Source organism: Agelaius phoeniceus, chromosome 4, assembly GCF_051311805.1.
Source record: "Agelaius phoeniceus isolate bAgePho1 chromosome 4, bAgePho1.hap1, whole genome shotgun sequence".
Classification (NCBI taxonomy): Eukaryota; Metazoa; Chordata; class Aves; order Passeriformes; family Icteridae; genus Agelaius; species Agelaius phoeniceus.
In genome coordinates, this window is record NC_135268.1 from 65,333,054 (window position 1) to 65,354,316 (window position 21,263).

The 21,263-nt window shown below is 41.6% G+C and overlaps 1 protein-coding gene across 12 annotated transcripts in view; it reads right to left on the minus strand.

Moving 5' to 3' along the window:
- The window catches only part of ADD1 (adducin 1), a 63,715-nt gene extending 43,975 nt beyond the window's left edge, over positions 1–19,740 (minus strand). For 11 of the 12 annotated variants that reach the window (XM_054632847.2, XM_077177779.1, XM_054632843.2 and 8 more), the window contains exon 1: positions 19,584–19,740. The gene's annotated coding sequence lies outside the window, so the exon portion shown is untranslated. Of the gene's footprint in view, positions 1–19,454 lie in introns of all 12 variants that reach the window. The other variant, XM_077177778.1, reaches the window with a different exon arrangement.
- Positions 19,741–21,263: the final 1,523 nt, after the last annotated feature.

The window sequence follows — 21,263 nt, forward strand, 5'->3', positions numbered from 1 at the left end:
AAAATATTGCCTTTGACTTGGTAAAACTACAGTTTCATTTTGTGCAAGCATGAGAGCTATTTTATGGGTTTGGTTGGGTTTTTTAAATGTTAATTTAGCTTAAAAACTGAAAACATTTCTGAATCTGGAATGAAGAATCTGTTGACATAGTCATTTGGACACTACCCTCTGGAACAGAAGATATCCTGGGATAAACTCTTAAACTGATCAGATACAAAAACCTCAAACCAGATCATTTTAGATTTAACTACAATTGTAGAGACAATGCTAGAGTAAATTTAAAAGTACTGTATTCCAAGGGTTCAAGTCAGCCATAGAATTTATCATACTCTTAAGGGGAATCCCACACTACAGTGGGAGGATACAAACCCCACAGACAGTACCAGTGAAGGTGCCCAAAATCCCTCTGAACTGCCTATGGACACACAGGAACACAGACACCAAGACTCTGCTTGTTTAGCTCATCTCTAACATGGAAAAGACCACACCTAAATGAAACATTTTCCATTTGTTATTACTGATAAGAAGCTGAAGCTGGAATGTTTAAAAAAGTTGAGTATGAAAAGATTCTGTATGGGGTTTGATCCACAAGACATCTGAGTCTAGACCTACTGGAGTTAATAAATAAAGACTGAAGGTTTTGGGTGTTTTTAATTAAGAAATCTACTAACAAACTGAAATGCTAAAATTCAAGCACATGAATTGTCAGATTTTGAGTTTCAGTTTGCTCTGATTGTGGGTTTTATGGAAGAGTTTTGAAAAAAAAGATTGCAAAATTTAAATATTCTACTTCAATTTCTTCATTCACCAGAAATTATTGGACCTTAATAACAGCTCTTTCTTAAGCTCTTACACATCCTGATTTGGAGAGAAGATATTCCTATTCAAGCAAGGGCAAACAAAAAGTACATAAGCAAATCAGTTTTGCTTTCCAGGCTGAAAAAGTATTAGTACATTCCCTACATATAGCAACAGCTCATTTTGTGATGGCAAGGCTTCACAATCATTAACCCTGCTTGGGTTTTTCTCTGCTCCTGCTCTGAGATACAGTTTTGGAACAAAATAAAAGTTACTTGCCTATCCATCAACAGTGAAAATTAGTTTTCAGAGATTTGACTTACACCCTCACCCTTTTTTTTTTTTTTTAAAGATGTATACTTCATGATGCCATTTTTACTTGAGTCAGAGGTAGACTAAACCTGCCCTTTTTAAAACAATATTCCATTTTTTGATGGATTTGTGAGGCAAGGACATCATAAATCTTAAGTACACTCTGGCAGCACTTGTTGCTACTCAAAATTATGTAATAACCCCGTAGCATCAAATTTAAGAATCCATGAATTTCTTTACATTTTCCAGGAAATGTTAATACAGTTATAAAGAAATAATGTGGCTGTTCCAAAAGGTTAGGAAAGCACACAAGGAAGGATGAAGAGGCCAAGTAACAGAATGTGCCACCACCTGGAAACTGCCAAAAGGAGAAATTCAAGTTTCTTGATGAATTCATGACTGATATACCCTCAACTTCAGAGATCCTACAGCACAAGCCTCACAAGTAAAAACCCTGCATTATTATAAGATTGGTTAGTTGAGATTTTTGAGATGGAACTAACCTGAATATTCATTACTAGATGCATGAATTCTGCCTTTTTTTTCTGGCAGAGCATCCAAGTAACTCAGAAACTGCTACATGATTAGAGAGTGCAGGCATTATGCTGGAACCAGCAAGTTTGATATATAAGCAGCACAAATGTTGTGGATGGGTGTGTTACCAGATCAAGCACGAAGACAGTGAATCAAAGCACATAAATAAAGTAGAAGCTTAATATGAAAACTAGAGGTTTCAAGCAGGCTTGAATCGGACGAAGGCAGCAGAGATGTTGAATTTTTCATTACTTTCTCCTTCATGTTCAACTTGGGTTTTTCTGAGTGACACTCCCCAGATCTCTTATATGATGGGGGAGGGAGAGAAAGATAGAAAATTACATAAATTATGACACCATTTATTCTCTCAACACAGTAGAATTGGACAGTTTTAAAAAGCCTGTATGCAGGAGGAAACAAATATATTTGAAGAATGCAAAGCTAAGTATTAATCTTGAGATAAACCTTCCATGTGAGATTTTATACTGCACTTGCACATAAAAACAGTTTTGAAATGTGAACCTCACATATGCATTGTCATTCTATTTCCAAACAGACAGCTAACAGTCAGGACTATTCAAACTCAAAAAAATTATTTTGCATAGTGCTTAAGTGGATATTTGTAAATCCTTCAGGTAGCTGAAAAATTTTAGGAAAACAGTGATTACACCATCTTTTATCCACCTTACACTAAACATTTCTGGAGAGTATTTAACATACATGCCCTATACAAAGGATATTAACACTATCTTCATAGAAGTCCCAGAAGTGACAGTAAGACAAAGTTCATGTCATTGCACAGCTCCCAAAGCCAAGAGCATTCTCTTTTCCATCTCAAAATGTTCCTGATGACTTTAACCAACATATTAAAACATATCAACTATAAATTAAAGTGTTACTAGAGCTCATCTTCCTGCATTAGATTGTTCTTCTTTCCGTATTAGGAAATAACATGTCAATAAACCCCTACAAACTCTATTTTAGGAGCAGCTTATCTGTGTTTTTCTTTTTCACAGGCAAGTGTGAATGTGCTCCACACCCAAAAATTATTCAGTTTCCTACTTCTGGGTAAACCTCAAGGGTCATGTACACCCACATGGTAACAGATGAAAGCCCAAGAGAAAACCATCTTCCTGACTGTGCCGCCTCCCTTGGCAGGCAAGTATTACTCAACTGAAGATGGCTGCATAAATTAACATCATGTAAACTCACAATTGCTCTTCCAGCTCAGATTCTCATTGTTTCCACCTGACAGTGGCAAAAAGATGTTATTTACTCTCCTCTGTAGGGTTTCAGAATTACATCTGGAGAGAAAAGCAGCAGTCCAGTTTCTCTAGTCACTGCACACAAATGTAAACACGGTGTTTATTGGCCATTTCAGTGAAGCCACTTTCAGAATCAGGAGCAGCCCAGACTTGAACATTTCAGCAATCTCGGCCATTCTCACACTTTCTACTAGATCTACTTCTTTACTTTTGAACCAGGACCTTCCTGGTCTGCAGAGGGTTACATTACTGGGTTGAAGATGGAACAGAACAAAGCAGCATGCACAAAACACAGAAGGACAGGCACCAGCCATGGCCCAGATGTTCTGTTTGCATTGCAGGAGGACAAGGACCAGAATGGCTGTTGAGCTCACTCACACAGCACAGCCCAGGTACTGACACAGCAACTCACCCTCTGCTGGTTCCCTGCCTTCCCTGAAGAGGCCAGGCTGGATGCATTTACAGTTTGGGGGTTTTCAGCCTGACCCCAAAACCCCAGGAGAGGCACATCAGCTCTCCCTCCTCTCTTCCACACACACAGCTTTGAGAGCACCAGCCCCAAGCACACAAGGCCTCTGTTAAGGTTCATCCCCAAGCATTACCTGAAGACAGACACGCACACCATTTTGGACAGCTTTAATGTTCTACAAAACTAATTTAAAATCACTACTAAACCCAAAAGAACAAAACTGTGCTTCTGGGCATTGTGGACTTACTGAACTCAAGTCCCAGTGTAAAACATGCAAGGCTCCTGTTTGACACATAACCCTGCTTCCAGATTATGGATGGATAATGTTCATTTTAAAGACTATCTCTAGGCAGGGATTATTTTAGTTGACAAACATTTGAAGATTAATAGGAAAAAAGCCAGTGTTTTTACAGATCTGTCTTGTTATTGGTTGTCTAAAACAAACTCCACTGGCTATAATATCAACTTTATTGACTTTTATTCAGATGCCTATCCAAGCAACAGCTACTCTATCCACAGACAGGATGTACTCTCATCCTTCAACCTTACCACCACCAATACCTAGAAAACTTCTAAAAATACAGTACCAGTACTCCTGTTTATGTTTGACTAGTAGTGACCAGAGACTTCTCCCCACTGTGTTCTAAAAATCACACCCTGCCAGCACAGGGCTTATAATTCCAGAAACAGAAATTTAAGTTAAAAATAATGAACATCAAGGATACAAAGATGTGTCAAATCAGTTGGGAGTCAGATAAGGATCCTGAATAATTCACACAGCACTAAGTACTTTCATTCCTGACTCAAGCTGTAAAATGAACTCTTTCTAGAAACCCAACTGCTGCTGTTTTATTGCCAAAATATGTATGTGCAGTTCTTTCAAGTTCACTGAGAGGCTACTGGCATCAAAAATTGCAAAGCACCATGACATGTACGCAGCATTCAAAGCCAGAATTCTAAACCCAGCTTTTAAAGCGATTTCCCGAACAGCGTGCAGCCGGATTCAGGCCAGCAGCTCCTGCCCATGTGAAGCCCAAGTGATCTCAACAAAACCTTAGAAACTGGTAAGCAGCTCTCCAAGGAGAGGAGCCAAACAACTGTGTCAAATGGAAACAATAATCACTTGCATCAAAGCTGAACTGTGGTATTTGTTTTTACAACAGTTGTATTTTATATGTAGAAAAAGTTAAGTCTTTAAGTCTCCAAGTCTCCACTCCCAAAGTCTTTCTTTCCATTTAGTCTAAGTGCACCATGCTCTCCCCAGAGCACAGTATTATTTTCACTCTTCCTTGTGGGAAGTCACCTCCACACTGGGCTGGCCAGAGGGCTGAGTCTACACATCTGTGTGTGTGGCCATGCTGGGAGCTGCCAGACAGAGCAGGGGAGGGAACATGGAAACGAGCCCTGCCAATCCAAACCTGCACTCACATCTGCTCAGCACAAGTTCCTGCCCTCAAGGGATTTCCATAGGATCTAACACGTCCACAAACTTAAGTGCATATTAGGCCCCAAGCAACTCCCACTTTGTCAGAGTTGTTCAGTAACAAAGCATCTAACAAAGCTTATGAAACACAACAGAAATCTTTCCAAAATGTATTCTGTAGGGCCCCATGATGAATGGCATTTACTATCCCATTTTTAACAGCTACCTTTCTATGCCTATCCAGAAACCAGTATACTCTATGAAGTCTGTCCCAGAAGTCCCCACACAAGATATATATAATTTACATTGGCCATTCAACTTCACCTTCTTTGAAGGTAGAAATTAGAAGAACCAGATCTTACAGCTTTTATCTTTTTTTTTTTAACCAAAACAAGCCCAGCAATTCTATTGTTCAAATATAAAGCCTGATGTTTATTCAGTCAACTGCCCTGATTTCATTAGGAAGAGATTCTGTAGTGTTCTTCTTTGTATACAAGGACTTTCTGTAGCTGTCAGAGTCAAAACTATTTGGGGTTTTATAAGCAACTGTCAAACTCATACTAATGGTTTAACTCTCAAAATATCCTGATTAACTATGGCCTGTGTGCAGTTTTAAGAACAGAATAACACACACGCACTTGCAGCAATGTAACAATTTCAGCTTTACACCATGACAAAAGTTACATATGTTCTAACATTCCAAGCATAGCTGATATAAAATGTAAAATCTTATTTTGCACTGTGCTTAGCTCTTGACTGTAACAATACTTCATAGCAGAAAGTCCCATGGGCCAAGATAGAATGTGACTTTTTTTAAAGTGTGCAAACATAATACGTGTAAAAAAATCTTACAGAAATCCCCAGTGTGAGGCAATCCAGATTTTTAAACCTGTTTCTGACCTTACTGGACCAACATATTTTTGTATTTACTTCAGTTTTTCTCATCTGTCTTCTCCAAACTAAACCAACCTTCATTTTCTCTCCTTTGTCATATTTGCTCACTATTTTATTTCCTATTAGTACCAGACACTACAGAATTGCATAAATCAGCTAGCAACAGACAGATAATACTTCATTTCCCCCTTTTAATCTCCAGAACCCCATCAACATTGATTACATTCAGATGGCTTTATGAAGATCTCCAATGACACACAATAGCAATATATCTCACCAGCTTCAATTATTCTTACTTATAGGTCTCTTATCAAGCTTACCTGAACTTTCTTGATGTCATCCTTAAGTTCCCTGCTCTGCTCCAAGTCTCAAGCAAGCTATACAAGGCTTATCTCAAATTAACTTGTTTCCATTTTCTAGAACTTTCATAACCTAGGAAGAAGCTGATGGCAGCAGAAGCCAAACCACCCATTGTCCAGTACCTGCACTGCGTCTCCCTGCTGCAAATCCCTCCTGTGCAGGAGCTACAGACCCCACCCTCCCCAAGCCACACCTCGACATCTTTCCCCAGGGACTCTGATCGAAAGCAGCAGGCCCTGGAAAGGAGATGCACACACTGTGCTTTGGGAGGGAAACAAGATTTGTCTGATTCATCCTCCGAAGATCAAACTGCATAGCAACGTGAACCTTCACTTCATAAAACAGTTAAGATTTTATGTGTTTGTGAGGCACAGCGTCAACATGAAAAATCACCTCTAAGGACAGTCACCTTTTAAAAAAGTGACACCAGCTAACAAGACATGATATTAAAAAAAAGTTGATATGACTCTCATGAAATAAGAGATGCTGCTGAAAATACAAATGTTTCCAACACTGACTGCATCCTTTCCAGAACAAGCTATAGCACAGGCCACATCTGCAGGGAATGCTATTCTAGAGCACACAATAAATAAAAGATTATTTCAATTTAAGACAACTGAGCAATACTCCACTTCAATTTTGACAGATAAAAGGACTAAAAAGAAAAAAAGTCTAGAAATTAATATACAGCCAGTTTTCTGTCTATTAATTTTTAGATTTTTTTTCTTTTTAGTCCTTTTTCTTCTCTCTGAGGTTTAATAGTGTATTATCAGTTAACAAACATATTACCTGGTTCAACAGAAGCAGGAAACTGTTAAGTTTCCAATGTCATATGCCTTAAACAAATTAGAAGAAAATAATTGTTTGACTTTTCAGTAATTATTTCTATTACTCCAAGGCAATAACACTATTTATTTTAATCTGACACCTTTTCAGTTACCATGACAAATCCAATACAGTCTAATTTTAAAACATACTTCAAGAATAAAAAGTCAGACAATCACCTTGTAGAGTTTTCTTATGGCACACACATTAATGCATACTTTCAAAATGCCAGTATTTATAAACAAATTCTCCTCATTAGAAGAGCCTTGAAATGACATCTGCTAAGTCATCCATGCTCTGGAGACAACTGACTAACAGTTTCAGACTTTGGGACTTGTCTTTTAATACCTGAGACTCTCTCTAGTCCACACCTGTTCCACAATAAATGACAAGACAGAATGTCTAAATAATACAACAGGTTAAATGCAATTTCCTCAACATTCACATAACAATAAACACTTACTCAAGCTTTAAAGTATTAACTATTATTTAATTGTCAATCACTGTTCTCCCAAAATTGTATTTAGGGATGTAACTTAGCTAACACTAACACTTAAACATGTGCAAAGTACCATTTATGTCATTGACATTATACCCATGTAATTATTTACCATTCATACTAATTACTAGGTGTAAATCCAGCAATTTAAAGGGATAAGATTTGGTTCTTAGTCTTCTACATTACTTTTGAAAACATCAGAATACTGTTAAATTTATGAATCGAGAAAAATAATCTTAGCACACAGAGAGGGCTGGACACAGCTTTGGCAATTATTTAGACCAAAAATCAACAGGAAATTCAACCAACAGCTGAAGGGAAGTCAATAAAAACGTTAAGCACAGTCAGGAAGGAACCTTTCAAACATCATTAAATTTCTAACCTGTCCTATCCAAACTACTTTCCATGCTTGAACTTCCTTCCTAAAATGAAGCTTTCTAGATGAACATTTAGAACAAATAAGTAACAGAGATGGAGAACAGAAAAATACAAAGCAGTTACTGTATTTCTGCACATATAAAAACCACATCCAGTAACACAAGCTACTGATATAGATAAAACAATTGCCCAAATGAGTGTTTATAAGTTCCCTCCTGGGTCTGAAATACCTCAGCAGGAATTAAATCATGATTTAACATGTCTTTACAATTGAATGAATTAGAAAAATACTGCAACCTCAGGCAACATTAATTTCTCAATTTGCCAATTAGTGTTCTTCTGTCAGGAAGAACACAGTAGAACCCTTTTCTTTGTCAAGTCTCCTTCAAAACCATCATTTTCTAAAAGGCAGAGATATAGGAGTGTCTTTCATTAGTGCAACAGCACAATGCTTTCTCAAAAAATAATATTCCAAATTTATTAGATGGCCAGTCTTAGGCCAATACACAGGAACAACAGGGCAACACACAGCAAAATGGTATAGGGTGTTTTCACTACATCGACCCTTCAGCTTGCACCAATGGGAGTCATTTGTAAGCAGCTCAAAGGAGGATTTTCAGAGAAATATGAAGACAATGACATAGCTGGGCATGTGCTGTGGGCAGCTCCCTTCAATCACACAGGACAGAAGCAGCAGAAAACAATACAGGATTCATTACAAAATCTATTGAACTATGCTGCATTGACTTGGGGTTCCTTAAGGCAAAACTCAACATACAGGCACTAGAAAAAACACAATGTAGCATATTCTATTAAACAATATTTGAAACATCCTACTTGTCTAACATTTCTTATCCCCTGATATAAGCATTTCTATACCTCAGAATGCAACTGGTGCACTTGTCCAAGAAAGAGACCCCCCATGTAGCCACGGGTGTCTGGGCAGTGTCTGCTCAAGTTATTGCACCATCTTTAGCTAAAGACAGGAATGGTGGGAACAAATGGGTATTCCAGGTCAAGCAGCTCAAATCCCCAGGTAGGGTGGAAAACAACATTACACCCCCTCCCCCTCCTTACATAAGCTAACCAGCTCCACCTTAAAGACAGCCTTATTCCACTACTCCTAAGGGAAGGCTGTTGCAGACTCCTATGCCTCCGTTGCTTAGGAACCATCTTTTCTAATTTCCAGATTAGGTTTGTTCTTGGATAGTTTATACCCATTTGTTCTTACACCTCAAGCATAAAAAGCTCTTTTTATCCACCTGTGTTGTTTCACTTGTTTTTATGAAGAGCAACCTCTTCCATGATTTGTTTCCCCAGATCAAACACGACACTCTCCGAGTTCCAGGAATTAGTCCCTGGATCTCTTTTAATGTCCTTTTTACTTGATGGTGGGTTATAGGAATTATGTGCAGCTTTTGAAGTAAGCTTTCACCAGTACCAGAAAAAGTTAATATCCCTTTACTTTAAAGAAAAATATTAGCAGGGCAACAACAGTGTACTTGTTATCCTAATACTGATCTCCATTGCTAACTCTGATAGGTTTGCCATCCTGAAGTGTTACAGTTCCTTTCATGCTCTTTGATACAACTCCTTGTCCTACTGGTCATTTCTTAAGGTCTCACCTTTGTTCTGTGCAAAACCTTCTTCTGTATTGGTAATTGACATCTGATGACGATCATGAGATTGGCACGAGAAGTAGGAATGGATAAATGATTTTAATAAAAATACTAGATCTCAAAACTGGTCCTGACAAATTCCACTGCTTACATAGTTCCAATAAATCATCCACTGGTCATCAAGTTCTATCCATACTTGACACACCCTGTCACCACTCAATATCAATTGTCACAAAAACATCCCTCTAATTTTTACATGGAATCATACTGCACATTATGTGGCTTCTAAGCTACAAGGGGTCAGCTCTAAGCATGTATCCTCTCCAAGAAGTCAGGGATACTGCACAAAAGAGGTGTTAGATTTCTCTGACAAATCTTCCTCTGGTGGGAGCTGTATCACCTCATACCCTTTTCATCTTACCTCCACAGAGAACAGCTTTCCATTCTAAATTTAAACAAATCTCTGTATATTAAGGTCATACTAATGATGCAGTTACTAGCCCAAATCACCTTTTCCTCTTAATGCTGTGAGTACTTTCACTGCTCTCCAGCCATCCAATATCCTTCTGCCCTGCCATTTCATAACAATTCTTGCAACTGAGTCTCTAATTACACAAATCACGTACTTCCAAATTGTAGAGTAAATGTTACCCAGTTCCACTAACCTGCACCCTGCAAGCTGGGCTCCATCTTCATGGAAATAATCTTTGTAACTTCACTTCAGCATTGCTTACGTGCATGTGTTCAAAATGTCTTCACTGAAAATTAAGGCAAACTTTCCATGTAGTCTTTCTCAAGTATCTAAATTATTTTTAGTCTTATTTCATTACCTCCATGCTCCCTGACAAGATACATGAAGACTCTTATTCAGGTTTTCTGCTTATTCCTGATGATCCTTTTCAATTTGCTATCAACCCTGCTAGATCTTGTATCTCTACTTTTTTCTACATGGAAAAACCCCAAAATTTAGTAAGAGCACAAATATTTTTTACAGTTGCCAGAATTACCTGCATTTATTGCTGCATCAGAAGTTCAGCCATGCCAGGAGTAGCTGAAAGCACCTCATCAAATAAGCCCTGAACACTGCTGTAAACCAGAATTGCAAGAACATTTGGATGCTTAACAACTTATGAAGTTTGCAATTTGAATGTTCACTTCTGCAATTACAATTACAAACAGCTTTTCATGACACTCAGACATTTTGGGTCTTTTTGCTTTAGTTGAGCCTTTTTTTCTTGCTTTTCCCCTAAACGATGTTTGTGTAAAACGTGAATAAAAATTATGCCACAAAGTCTCTTGAGAGCTAGAAAAAGGAAAGGCAAGTTAAAGCTGCTTAATTTCAGCTTCACCTCAAATCAGCCAAATAAAAAACAACAAGAAAACCTGTATTATCAATATTTTGGCTTGAGAATAGACTGCACAGCTATTATAAAACTTACTTGGGGGTAAAAGAGGGAAAAAAAAGTCTGCAGAGACAAGGTTCCAATTTAGGACTACCATAGCAACAGAGAGAAGGGAGGGGAAAATTACCAGATTACTCTCTCAGATCATCAAATCCTTGAAAGAATAAATTTAGATTTGAGTTTCGGTCAAATTGACTGAATTCATCCTATTCATTAATGATAAACACATCTAATTAAGGACTAAATTAAGCAAGCAAAAACTGTAGTACAAGAAACAATGTAGCAAATACAACATTTCAGACCGTAAACATTTATTTGGTATCACAACAGGTCTTCATACCAGCAAGCAGTAACAGAATTATTGAGGAAGGTGTCTAGTACTGATTAAAGGTCTGCAGAGAAAAAGAGCCATTTGAAATCTGCCTCATTCTTGTTAAGTGGCTTGAGTAGCTACACTACTGAAAATGGGCAATAATATTCTCCCATTTGCCTTGGGGGTGTAATGAATTTCTGAAAATATAGTTTCAGAACAGAACATACATACATACAGAACTAACATATTTCAACAACATATGTGGGCACAGTAATGATCCCAGAAACCAGGGAATGTAGAAATAAGCTTAAGCTCCTCAAAGAAGTGACATTCTGAAAAACAAACCCAGGATAACCTAAGTAAATAATTATTCACATGTTTTTAAATTGTGCAATTTTTAACATTCTTAATATTTCAGAATTGTTTTAATAAATGCCTAAATACAAAACTACATAAACATTAAACATTACACAAAACATTAGCAATGTTTTATTAACAATTATAATTATACATTAACTCAGTGTCTGTCTGTCTGTGTGGTTTTCCAGTTTGCTTTCAGTCTGCTTTACAACTTGCACTGATCTTGATGCTGCTGAGTTATGTGGACCATCTTATACTGAGTTTCTTGCCTGTCTCCCAGAAAGAGAATTTGTGGTTGCAGCATAAGGGAACGATTTTGACAGGTGGGATGTCCACTTCTAGACCTGCCACAGTCTTTGTTGTTGACCTGGGACACTTTCATACATTAACATATGCTAATAGCTGATTAAAAAAGCAAGAACAATAGGAGTCTCTATCTTTTTGGGAGAGCAGCTATCTCAATGCTTTAACCAACTCACATTAGATAGGATCCCAAACCCACTGATCCTGCAGTTGAAATAGCAAATGCAGCTACAAAGGTTTAATTTTGACATTGTGAGCTTTGCTTGAGGTGTGGAGAGTTGTCTCCCCACTTTAGTGGTAAATATTGACCCATAAAGACTCTGAGCCTCAGGCATCTTTTCCACCAGCCAGAATGTTCAATTAATAAGGCTGCCCTCATAATTTGCAAGACTGCCTAAGTCCAGCTTTCCTGGCTGCCATTCAGATTTTAAGCATGTTTCCCAGCCTTCTGTTCACCACTCCTGGCTTTCGCTGAGCCGCTGCCAAAACGCTCTTTATTTCCTGGTGGCTGGGCAGGCCACAGGACACTTTCTGAGACACCTTCTTCCAAGTTGTGCAGCAAAATGTTCACTGTGTTCCCTGCTCTTGGCTCCTCCCCAGGATTCTGCAGCGAGGGAAAATAGGAGGATACGGGAAGGATTGTCATTGTCATTCCACTTGTGTGAAGCAAGGGCACAGGCACCTTCGCCGGCCTCTCCCTGTCCCCAGACCAACAACTCCATTCACAGCCTGCAACTGAGCCAAGGAAAGTGTCCCAGGTCAACAACAAACACTGGCAGGTCTAGAAGTGGACATCCCACCTGGCAAAATCGTTCCCTTAGGCTGCAACCACAAATTCTCCTTCTGGGAGAGAGGCAAGAAACTCAGTATAAGATGGTCCACATAACTCAGTAGCATCAAGATCAGTGCAAGTTGTAAAGCAGACTGAAAGCAAAGAGGGAAACCACACAGACAGACAGACAGACACTGAGTTAGAAGCAGCAACAGAATCAAAGAACAGGATGGTCCTCTCTGAGTCCAAGGTGTAGAAACCCACCCACCAACCTTCCTTGATACACAAGAGATGAAACAGATTTCCTTTGGATGAAGGATTGATATCTTATGTCCCTCTCCATCATGTATGATTCATTTGTTTTGGGAAAGCTCTACAGAATTTACTAACTTTTTACCAAAATCCCTATATCACTAAACAGGAGAAAAGCCATAGATTTATATGTACAGCTGAGATCTAAGCAAACATCTAAGATCACTATTAATTTTTTCTGCCTATTAATAGATTAAAAACCATTGTAATACTGTACCATAAACATTGTACATATCCAAATAAATTTAACTGTATACTTCTGGCCACCAACACTTCATAAAAAATAATTTACAAAAACAAAACCATTTTATCCTTAATTCACCTATAATACACATAAATTTATTCCAAAATATTTCTAAGCCATCAGTTATAACTGAAATCACTAGACTATCTTTGAAGACTCACCATCTAATAAATTTTAATCTAAGCCCAAGAGGGTGGGAAAAAAAACCCAAACAAAAAACCAAAAAACTCCACACTTTGCTATGTACTAGTAGACTTAAAAATAATATCCACAGTAAGGAAAGAAAATTTACTCTGGAATCAAAATAGAATCTTGTGCTTTACACTGAATCAGTTATTCAAATCATATGGAAATTTGAAGTGACATTTAAAAATAGAGTGACACATTAGCTGTGTAGAATTTCACCTGAAAATCATGGAAACCTTTCCAGTAACTGAAAACAACTAGAGAAAAATGACGAAACTAATGGAATATTATCTGCTACCAACTGAAGTCCTAAATGCTTTCCTATTTATCCTTTTTAAGTTCTCATGTTCCCCCTACATCCTGTGTGAGTCCCGTGCTCCCTCCTGCCTTCGCTGGCTCTCCAAGGCTGGCCAAGGCATGGCAAAAACCACTGGGGCTGGATCAGCGCTGCCCATGGCCTGCCTGGCTGAGGCTGTGTGACACCTGCACAGCCACACCCCTGCCCATGGCCTGTGTGACACCTGCACAGCCACACCCCTGCCCATGGCCTGCCTGGCTGAGGGTGTGTGACACCTGCACAGCCACACCCCTGCCCATGGCCTGTGTGACACCTGCACAGCCACACCCCTGCCCATGGCCTGCCTGGCACTGCCTGTGTGACACCTGCACAGCCACACCCCTGCCCATGGCCTGTGTGACACCTGCACAGCCACACCCCTGCCCATGGCCTGCCCACCTGTGTGACAGCTGCACAGCCACACCCCTGCCCACCTGTGTGACACCTGCACAGCCACACCCCTGCCCATGGCCTGCCTGTGTGACACCTGCACAGCCACACCCCTGCCCATGGCCTGTGTGACACCTGCACAGCCACACCCCTGCCCATGGCCTGTGTGACACCTGCACAGCCACACCCCTGCCCACCTGTGTGACACCTGCACAGCCACACCCCTGCCCATGGCCTGCCCACCTGTGTGACACCTGCACAGCCACACCCCTGCTGCCCAGAGCCAGCCCCAGGCCATGGCCCTCTCTCAGCAGGGACACAACTTTGGCCATCACATCTCCCTGCTGGCAGAAACCTTTCATGCTTGAAGTCACCACTTTCCTGTTCAATTCAGCTGGGTGTAGCTAACAGTTTTAGAAATTGAAGAGAAAAATAAATTAAGTCCCTCTAACTCTGGAACACCAAGCTGTGCTGATTCAAGGTCACCACACAAGGCTTTGCTAGACAAGATCTTTTGGACTAAAATAATAGCCAAGTATATGGTACCTCTCAGTTAATGCACAACAGCAGCTCTTTCAATGAATTTTAGATGGAATGGATGCTTCACAAGTGCACACGCTTGATAGATTTTTATAAATATTTTGCAGTGACATTGCAAATTAAAGACATTGCTTAATCTGTTAAAACACCAAAGTCAGGGTATGCTTTATTCTTCATCTCCACAATGCACCAACAGTGACTTTATGCTCAGTCATTTGTAACACACACACAGAACAGCAGCAAAAGAAAAAAACCCAAACAACAACAGCACAAAACAGCCAATAGTAAAAACAGAGAAGACAGTTTTCATGGGTCAAGGTTTCCCTCAACACTTTCTGGTTTAATCTGGCATAAGCTATAATAGAACTGAAATAGTGCATCAGACCTCTCAAGATTCAAGATGTAAAACAAGATAGAAATAAAAAGCATAAAAAGCAATACAACATATTTGAAATTTGTACAAACAAATCAAAAACAACATCCAAAAAACCTAAGTTTTTATGGCTCCAAGTCAAATTACAGTTTTTAATCCAAAATTGCTTTTAGATGTTTACTGATTCCAACCAAAAACCTAGATTTGGTTTTTTTGCCCCCTAGTCTTTGGAACATAACTGCATCACAACAATCATCTACTCATTTGATTTGGAAGTATCAAAAATCCCATACACTGTTACTGATTAAGTGCTTTTACTACTGTTTCCATGAGCCCTTTACAACACTTCAGTTAGGTGTATGAAAGAAAAAACAAAATCTCAAAATTCTGAAATATTTTACTTCTTATTTTTTCAGACTTCCTGAATCTAGATCTGAAAATCATACATAACATATGGTACAAAAATTAGTGATTTAAAAAAGACATTTGTCAATTAAAAATGCAAAGGAATGTTTCATTAGTCTGAAGAGCACACATATGCCAAATCCCAGTTTAAAAGAGTAGTTCATAATGTCACAGTTCTAAAACTGAATTGAGATTTGCTTTTATTGATGCTAATTTTTTAATTAATCTGCAGGGAAAACCATACAAATAAGTGATAGTGAAAAACTCTTCTGACGTTTGCACTTGTTAGTGCAACTGATGTGAGTCTGAAAGGCTGATCTTTCCCTGGGTAACAAGTGAATCCAGCAGAGCAGGCAGAGATCATTCCTCAGCATGCAATCCAATAAGCAAGGTCAAAGGGAGGAAGCCAGGAAGGGACTGAAGAAGTTGCTACTCCAGTTTGGCTACACCTTCAAGGACAAGGTTTTCAGCCTCTCTGAAAGGTCAGAGCCAGCCCAGCCGCAGCGCAGGCACCCACTGGTCAGCCAGCGCCACGGGCAGCACTTACTCACACCCACCTCGGCCATGAGGTGAAGAACAGTCAGACTGAAATTTCTCAGAGCAGCAGCAACATTTCAACTCATTCAAGACCAGGACCGTTTACTGAGCTGTTAACCTGAGTCCTGAAGGCAAATGAGCCCATTTCAGCTCGCCCCTGATTTGAAAAGCAGTACTTCTGAAAAGGGCGTTTCCTGGAGTCTCTTCCCCTACAACATTTGCAACTCCCAGCCACTAAACCTCCTGAACTGAGGAGAAACAACATCCACTGAGTGCTGAGCAAAGAAACCAATGACTTGCTTCAATTTGACTAAAGGCTATCAAAGATAATTCTCAATAAACAACAGATGCCTGCTGAGATGGTAACAGATGTTACCATACATTCCCACAGAACCCTGTTACTGTATACATGATACCCTAAAGTGAGAGAAAAAGTAGCCAGAGAAAAGGGTAAATTTGAGGCAAAAATTACTAGAGATCAAAATCTGTATAACCAGTACTTTTTGAGCATTACTACCTCTAATGAAAAGCTTTCCTCAGGAAAGAAACTGGTTCACATGCTTTACATTTTACACCTTGCTCTACTGACAGGTTTGTACAGCTCCTGCTCTCAGCCCTAGCAAAACCAGAATATTTTTGAAGAGAAATGCTGAATAAGTAGCAAGACTAGGTAATATTTTCCTATTCCCCTGAGGAGGCTGATTAAATTATATGAATGAAAACTGCCTAACTTAGGTGATCTAGGGACTTCTACGATTTTTAAAATATATCTGCTTTTGAATCTGTTGTTATACAAGATGCATAACTTAACAGAAGAGCTTTGGACAGGTTCCTCAGCAGATGTCAAATGACCTGCACAATGGACTCAGCAGAGGAAACTCACATTCACATCTGCTCACAATCACTTTTCAAATATAAAGCACATGCCACCCTGAAACTGCCAAAGAAATATTTAGTTGCAGGCTGAATTACTGCTACAGTGCTATTTCACAAATCACTTTGTGGTGCAGCATGGTCCAAGAGTAAGTTCTAATTCAGGAGCCACCACAGTCAGAAAATCAGCACGGAGTTTTCTTCATGCCCTCCTGCCTCAGGTGTCTCTGCTGTACAGCAAAAGCCACATTGATTCACTCCACTCAAGTAGTGGGCAAGTTTTATTAATATGCATTTTTCCCCTCAAAGCAGGACTGGCTCATTTGCACAGCAACATTTTGGGGTTTACAAATTACTCACTATTCACCACTGCTACAACTCCTTAATAATGAAGAAAGCTGTTCCTACCAGTCAGAAAAGCAGTGGGTGCAAGATTTACTGCCTAGGCTCCTCAGGAAGCACTTGTCACACAGAAGTATGCCTAGTAGCAATCAACATGCTAAGCAGCCTTCTCCTAGTTTGAAACTTTCAATTTAAATAATTTTATTATTTAATTCTATTTATTAACAAAATCGGCTGCTTCAAAATTCTTTTTCTTTCCTCCTATACCAAGTCATGGAATGTTGGATGAGATTTGCTAAAGGCAGTTCATGCTGTGAAATTCCACTTGAAAAACCAAGACTTGGGGCAGAAGTAGTTTTAGCCCTGCTTCTGTCAAAGTCTCTCAGTGCTCAAAGGGGTTTTCTCTATCTAATTGCAGCAGATGATGCAAGTCCATACACAGAATCACAAACTGGTTTGGGTTGGAAGGGGCCTTAAAGATCACCTGGTTCTGAACCCCCTGCCAGGGGCATCTGCCACTAGACCAGGCTGCTCAGAGGCCTATCCCAGACGTGCAGAATAACATTTAATATTGATGGTGAAACTCAGAGAATGAGAAGAGGTGAGTCATTTTCTCTTGGATACTTCTAAAAGAACTGTCACAGAAAAATACTGATTCAGTAAATGACCTCCTTCACTCTGCAGCATTAGTGAACCATACTCTAATGAGCTTACTGGCACAACATGCCAGCAAAAATACTTGCTTCAGATGAAGCACATTCACATTTTTCACACTTATAATCATCAAGCACAGAAAGAAAACATTCAGTCAACACAACAGTTTTTGGCTAAAAAGCACTGTTCTCAGCATAGAACTTCATAGCAGTAAAACTACAGGACACTTCAACATGCAAACACAGTAATGCACAGCAAAGATGTAAAAATTTGCAAATGCCTCTTCCTCAAAACTCTCCCCAGAAAACCACCAAGTTTGAATTCTGTGAGGCAAATCATAGAGATCATTACATTCACTCAAGATTATATCAAATGTGCTGGCATCAAATCTGTTTACTGAATAGAAAGAAATACCAAAGCCACCTGTTTCAGAAGTCTAGCCCATAGTTGCAATTTTTCCTCACTTATTACACGAGTGCTCTTCAAAGAATATTTCCTTACTGAGAAACAGAAATTTTATACCATTATATTTAATTTAACAAAAAATGGAAGCCAATCTTAGAAATAGTTTGTATGCCTTTAAAATAAATTCTTTTGCTCTGTTAAAAAAAAAAAACCAACAAACCAAAAACCCGAATTTGTGACAATTAAGGACTGTCAAGAATTCCATTGGCACATATAGTCACGTTACAAGAAGCAGAGCTGTAAACAGCCTGTCTGCAGGGAGAGACCTGTAGCGTCCAGCAGAGCACAGAGGAATTATCCAGCAGCAGTTGCAGTTTGAGAATTCATAAGCTCAAGGTAAGGTTTTGTAAAGCTCTGTATAAAAACCCAAGTCATAGAGCAAGAAAACTGAATACCTTTGGTTTACGATAACGTTGTGATCCACAGCAACTTTGCAAAAAGCAAAGAATAAAACCAAACCAGCAATGAGCTTACAGAACAGAGCTACAGCAGCATCTCACGAAAGATGTAAATTCAGTGCTATTCCTAGCCCCCACCTCAACACAGCCATGGGTATTTTTCCAGCTTGACTGGATTTTCCCCCTCCCTAATTGCTAGTTTTAACTAAAGCCAACATAGATTAAGAATCAACCCTAAAAGCAGCACAGCGAGTGTGCAGCAATTACGTGCAGAAAGGCATGTGACATTTCACATCAAAAGCAGACCCTAGAAACGCTAAAATCTAGATACCCCTTCAAGCAGAGGAAACAAAACAACAACTGCCCGTCTGCTGCTGGTACCCCGCCAATCCCCAACACCGCGCACACACATCCCAAACCCTCCCTCACTCCTACGTGCTCTGCGGACGATGACTTGGGCTCTCCCAAGCCCGCATTTCGCCCCGCACGGTCCGCAGGTCACCTCTGGGGCTGGCAGCAGGGGCAGCTGAAGCCGAAGGGCGGCGGGGGCAGCGCGGGCAGACGCAGCGCTCGGGTGCAATGGAGATTCCAATGCCGAGCGGCCGCTTCCTGCGGCGGTGGCGGCGGCTGGAGCATCCCGGCGGGCACGGGACGGGCACGGCGCCTCCCGAGGCAGCAGGGCTGGCAGCACCTGCCCCCGCAGCTCAGCCATCCCGGCCGGCACCGCAGCCCCGTCCTGCCCCCGCCTCCGCGGTGACCCCAAGCCCGCCGCAGCCCCTCACCGCAGGCACCCTGCGCGCAGTGGTTTTTCCGCACTGCCCGCCACGTTTTCCAGGCAGACGCGGCCCCCCGCGCTCCCCTCCGGGCTTACCGAGCCGGTTCCAGTGTCTGCGTCCCAGCCTCTCCTCGCCGCCCCCTCCTCCCGTCTCCCCCTCACAGCCCGCTCGCTGCTGGCTGCGCCCCTCAGCCTCCTCCGCACCGTCACCGCCGCGTCGCTCACCCGAGGACAGACGAGAACGGGCAGGAGCGAAGGGGCCGCGGCGGCCGGTCCCCTGACGAGGCTGTCGCTGTCTCGGTCCCCGCCTCCCGCCGCTCCCGCCGCCCCCTCAGGCACCGAGCGGCCCCCGCCCGACAGGGTGCGGCTTCCACAGCCCGCAAACCCAACAACGGCGCCGCCCATTGGCGGGAGGGCGCGCGCCCGACGAGTAAGCGGCTCTCCCATTGGCGGAGGGGAGAGGGGGGCGAGGGGCGGTGCGGCCGGGCCGCCCCTGGCGGGTCCCGCGGCTCCGGGAGCGGCGGGGGGGCCTGGGCGGCCGGGAACGGGCTACGGGCTGGGAAGAGCCTTCGGACACAGGGAAAGGCTTCTTGTGGCGCCAGATCCCAGCGGAAAGCAGCGGCGCGACGCTTGGGAAGCTTATCTTAGAGCGGGCCGGGAGATAGGCGCAGGCGGACATCGGCAATCGCCGAGGACGCGCCGCGATAAGGGCTCCTTATCGCGCTGCGGTGGCGGTGTCCGATCGCTGTCAGCTCAGAGCAGGGCCAGGAGGGCAGGACTCAGGCTTGAGACCTGCCTTTCCGAGGGCTGGGAACACCTGTCACTGCCGAAGGGGTTTAAGCTGTGGAATATCCTCCGGATGTGAAATGCCAGGCCGGCGAGGAGCCGCGCGGTGCGGGGAGTGTGCAGATCCAGCGCACAGCTGGCACAGAGCAGCCTGAGCAGAGCTTTCTAAATCGCCTCGTTAGGGCTTCTGCATCCTTGGAGAGCTGTGTGCTGGTATAACCCTCGGTTTGTTACAGTCACGGCACCAACTGTAAAGTTAACTTCTTCTGTTGTCTATTTTCTGTCCATTTGTAGTATTGTTTCTGTATAATTTTGATTTTGGTGGTCTGCACGTCTGCGTCTTGTATAGAATGCTGCCTGCTACGGGGCAAATGAAGACTTGGTGGTCTGGGAACAAGCTCTCAAAACAGTAAACCCTTCTCTTCTGCTATCTATAACCCTCATCCCCAAGTTACCCATAGGTAGGGAAGAATCCAGCAAATAGAATCTGATGGATTTCAGGATCCACAAATGCCTCCTGTGGAATGTGGGAGGAATCTAGCCTGCTCCAACCACCTCCACCAAGGAAACACACTCCACTTACCTAAAAGCAGGCCATAGAGATATGCTAAACATGTCAGTGAATTCAGCCACCAAAAGTGGTGGTTCAGGTGTCAAGGAATGGCACAGGATGATTACAGCACACCTGACAAGAAGGCCCTCCTGGACATGGATCTGCCTAATCAAAACCATCCCAGAGCTGGACATGTGTTAGTGTAATTACTAATGATTAGCAAATCGTGTCTGAACATTTTTTCTAAGAACTGTTTGATAGTTTAACATCATTTCACCTGCCTGGTGCTGACCCCTGTGAACCCAGTGGATGTGTGTACATACATGGCAGTGTGCTCTTGTCCCTGCTCTGCACCTGCAGGCTCCAGCCACCTGCCCCATGCACTGTCTTCTCTTTGATTGCTTGTCAAAATACTCCATCTTGGCATCTCCCTTTCTTTCTTTCCCTTTCTCACCACATAGAGCTCTCTCTTGTCTCAGAAAGTAAATGGGAGAATGAATCCATATTAGAACTAACTCAGCATAAAATACTGCTTTGTTTCCAACTTAATGGGTTTCCTCTCCAGC